A 5,000-nucleotide genomic window follows, 5' to 3' on the forward strand; every position below is an offset into this window, starting at 1 on the left:
ACGCGTACGACGTTATTATCACCAGGTAATTCCATCATTTTGGAAATAGCAGCTACTTTATTATTCATCTGCGTCACAAGTTTTCACTGATTTTGGGGCTCATTTTGTTGAAACTCGAGCACGCTTTCAACAGGCCTGTGAACCCTTCCCGCTTACAGAGCAAAACTAAAAAACTTCTCGCATATCACATTTCAACCTTAAGCTCGAAAATTCAATACACAACATGATATTATAATTCACAAAGGCAGAAAATACCACAGAATCCTTTTCCAGCGAAAGTTTTATTGAAACAAACAACATATTTGCTCTTAGAGGCGAAAACCTCTTCCTATTTCATTGCGTGCGTGAAGACAACAAACTCAATTGTGTCAAATTACCTTGTACTTCAGGTAAATACTGCTCACTTTGATTTCGTCTCGACGGGCGATAGATTGTTGTCGAAGTCCAGTACTCGTCGCTTTTGAGATTCATGCCTAGTTTATCCAACTGACTTTCCATTATTGAGCTCCATAAGGGTATATTTTGTTTAAGGATCCACTAAAACGCCATTCGCGTTGCATGACTTTCGACGCCATTGCAGGCTAAGTTAATGATTCTACTGTGTCCACCAGAGAAATCTACGCAGTTCCCACTACCCTCTCGATCCTACGAAAATACGCGCAGAAGGCTCTATCCACAAAGACACCACTTACCAGGGGAGTGACAGGCAAGACTTTTACCGACACGGAAAAAAAAAAAAAAAAAAGGAAAAAAAGAAAAAAAAGAAAAAAAAGAAAACAAACAAACTAAACGCAGACCTCGACTGGGTTTGCCTTATAAGGCAACCCAGTAATTAGCAATTAAAAGTTTGTTTTCAATTAACTGGGAGTATTGAAGTCAGTTGCTATATGTCTTGATAAATGGAAGAGAGGACATGGGTACTTACTTTGGATGCCACCCGTGGCCGTTCTTGCTCGTAGTCTGCAGGATCTTACTTTGCTGCTCCCAAAGGCATGCCATTTCATCGCGGACATCTTCTTTTTGCTTATAAGGTCAGCATGGTCCACCTCGTCAACCTCTATAGCTTCGCTATTGAATTTCTCTCGCCAATAGTTTTCCCTCAGTTCCGCATTTGTTCTCTTTTGTAATGCTCTTCCCTTTTTTCTTCAAGCAACTCCTCCCTCGAAAGAAACCGATTGTTGCGTTGAGGTTTAATGGACTCCCTCTTTGAACGGTTCCTTTGGGAGTTAACAGTTTTTAACCTCCCACAATTTCTGCAATTTTCTCCAGAATTGCTAAGGACTTGACAGGAACCTCAATATACTCTTGCCTCTGGCCGCTTTGCTGCTGCTTTGCTGGGTCTGAAAGGTCGGTTTGTAGATGACCAACTGTGTAATGGGAAAGGATGGTAATGGAATGATCTTCTTCAAGAATAAATCCAAGGCAGATGGGGACGCTGTTCAAGTATTGCAGGATCGGTAACCGGTCGTTTCGCCTACGGGTCGTTTCGCCTACTGTCTGTTCGCCTACGTATAATGTCGGTTCGCCTACGTCCAATATGTCAGTTCGCCTACGATTCATATGTAAGCTTTAAAACTGAATTGTTTAAAAGTCCTTGTCGAACCTCACAGAAAAAAACTGTGACGGCTAGCTAAGGCGTTATTTCTGTAAACTTGTGTCTTGAGCGGGGTCCTTGAGCGGCCTATACCAAAGAAAGTGAGACTTTTCATTAAAGGGGCTAGGTCACGCTATTTTAGGCATTTTCAGCACTGATCGAATGGTCATAGAATTAACTAAAATATCAAAATAACTGTTCAAAACTATAGAAGAACTCTAACAAAACACAGGGAAGCCATGAAGGGACATGGATGGACAAAACTGGAGAGGATTGAAATGGATTGAGTTTGGGTAAATTTGAAAAACGTCGGCCCACCTTTTTTCAAATTTATATCAGTCTATATCAAAATGTCATTTACAAAGCTTGAAAATCATTCTCAGTTGTTATGTGGCCGTGATTTTGCAAATGAAAGACTCTTGCTCTGCCAATATGACGTTTAGAGCTCATAATTAACAAAATTAAACAAAATTACCTAAAATAGCGTGACCTAGCCCCTTTAATATATCAATAAAGGATACGTAGCAAATTAGCTCGTTCCCACTCTACTGGGCGGTTCAATGTTTGTATCGATGTTGCGGTCATGAACTTTATATCGCTTCCACGCGATCCGCAAACATAGATGCAAAAAATTATATCTGACGGTTAACTAAGGCGTTATTTCTGTAGACTTGTGTCTTGAGCGGGGTCCTTTAGCGGCCTATACTAAAGAAAGTGAGACTTTTCATTAACATATCAATATAAAGGATAAGGTACGTAAGAAATTAGCTCGTTCTCACTTTACTGGGCGGTTCAATGTTTGTATCGATGTTGCGATTTGTTCTCAATATCATGAACTTTATATCGCTTCCACGCGATCCGCAAACTTAGATGCAAAAAATTATATCTGACGGTTAGCTAAGGCGTTATTTCTGTAGACTTGTGTCTTGAGCGGGGTCCTTTAGCGGCCTATACTAAAGAAAGTGAGACTTTTCATTAACATATCAATAAAGGATAAGGTACGTAAGAAATTAGCTCGTTCTCACTTTACTGGGCGGTTCAATGTTTGTATCGATGTTGCGATTTGTCCTCAGTATCATGAACTTTATATCGCTTCCACGCGATCCGCAAACTTAGATGCAAAAAATTATATCTGACGGTTAGCTAAGGCGTTATTTCTGTAGACTTGTGTCTTGAGCGGGGTCCTTTAGCGGCCTATACTAAAGAAAGTGAGACTTTTCATTAACATATCAATAAAGGATAAGGTACGTAAGAAATTAGCTCGTTCTCACTTTACTGGGCGGTTCAATGTTTGTATCGATGTTGCGATTTGTTCTCAGTATCATGAACTTTATATCGCTTCCACGCGATCCGCAAACTTAGATGCAAAAAATTATATCTGACGGTTAGCTAAGGCGTTATTTCTGTAGACTTGTGTCTTGAGCGGGGTCCTTTAGCGGCCTATACTAAAGAAAGTGAGACTTTTCATTAACGTATCAATAAAGGATAAGGTACGTAAGAAATTAGCTCGTTCTCTTTTTACTGGGCGGTTCAATGTTTTTATCGATGTTGCGATTTGTTCTCAGTATTACGAACTTTATGAATAAGTGTTGGTTTTTTAGTTCGTGCGCTTTCACGTCAGATACGCAAGCGTAGCTACATGAAAAAAAGTTAAGGCGTTGTGTAGGCTTGTCACTTGAGGTGAGATTTTTCATTAAGTGGGTAAGTGTTGTACATGGAACGGATGGAGTTAATTTGACCTCGGACCCAGGCTCCGTGACAATTTACGAAATCATCAGCTGTTTAATAAAATGATTAGCTATCGTGGAATCGGAAGCAGAAAATGGTCACTTCCAGCCAAGTGCGTGGGGATTTTTGACGACGAAACATTCACCGAGGTTAGCAAATGATGGGGCTGTAGCTTTGCGTGAAAAAATCGCGGCTGGGATGGATTTTCGAGGCGCAAACCCCCTCTGAGCTGACTAGGCGAGCTTACGGTCGAAATCTTAGTGTGCTGCCTTGACTTCGTCTTAGGACAGTGAAAACACGGAATTCCCGAAACGGTAAAATAAGCACCAAAACGCTCAAGAATACACCAGAGATGAGTCAGTTTTATTACTGGGTTGCCTTATAAGGCAAACCCAGTCGAGGTCTGCGTTTAGTTTGTTTGTTTTCTTTTTTTTCTTTTTTTTCTTTTTTTTCTTTTTTTTTTTTTTTTTTCCGTGTCGGTAAAAGTCTTGTCTGTCACTCCCCTGGTAAGTGGTGTCTTTGTGGATAGAGCCTTCTGCGCGTATTTTCGTAGGATCGAGAGGGTAGTGGAACTGCGTAGATTTCTCTGGTGGACACAGTAGAATCATTAACTTAGCCTGCAATGGCGTCGAAAGTCATGCAACGCGAATGGCGTTTTAGTGGATCCTTAAACAAAATATACCCTTATGGAGCTCAATAATGGAAAGTCAGTTGGATAAACTAGGCATGAATCTCAAAAGCGACGAGTACTGGACTTCGACAACAATCTATCGCCCGTCGAGACGAAATCAAAGTGAGCAGTATTTACCTGAAGTACAAGGTAATTTGACACAATTGAGTTTGTTGTCTTCACGCACGCAATGAAATAGGAAGAGGTTTTCGCCTCTAAGAGCAAATATGTTGTTTGTTTCAATAAAACTTTCGCTGGAAAAGGATTCTGTGGTATTTTCTGCCTTTGTGAATTATAATATCATGTTGTGTATTGAATTTTCGAGCTTAAGGTTGAAATGTGATATGCGAGAAGTTTTTTAGTTTTGCTCTGTAAGCGGGAAGGGTTCACAGGCCTGTTGAAAGCGTGCTCGAGTTTCAACAAAATGAGCCCAAAATCAGTGAAAACTTGTGACGCAGATGAATAATAAAGTAGCTGCTATTTCCAAAATGATGGAATTACCTGGTGATAATAACGTCGTACGCGTCTTGGAGAGTAAATTTTGACTTTGCATAAACAAGAGTTGGGCGATTGTGATCTTTGTTTTGACTTCGCTCATTTCATTGTCAAACTTTATAACACTTGACAGAAAAAGAAACTTTTTAAAAACCCGGTATCTTGCCATCATTTGACACAGATGCTTCACTGTTTGACGAGTAAACATGCAGCGGTAACGTAATCACGGCGCCCGCTGAATTCCGGCCATGTCACTTTTCGATTTTGCAATTTACTTGAACGTAGCAAAAATCTCCCAAAATGTTTGTCGCTGATCGAAACTTTTTATATTCTATATTCACGGTTCAAAATTAATGTTGTTTTGATGTCGTAAATATTTTATTCTCGATCGACCGTCCGGGAAACTTCCTTCTGCTCTTTCTGAAAACTGTGTATCAATAGTTATTTGCTTTTTCATCAATATTTGTTTTGCATAAAGCAAGCTAACAAGATCTGTACCTTTCTGAGTTCGCA

Source organism: Montipora foliosa, chromosome 8 (assembly GCF_036669935.1).
Source record: "Montipora foliosa isolate CH-2021 chromosome 8, ASM3666993v2, whole genome shotgun sequence".
NCBI lineage: Eukaryota > Metazoa > Cnidaria > Anthozoa > Scleractinia > Acroporidae > Montipora > Montipora foliosa.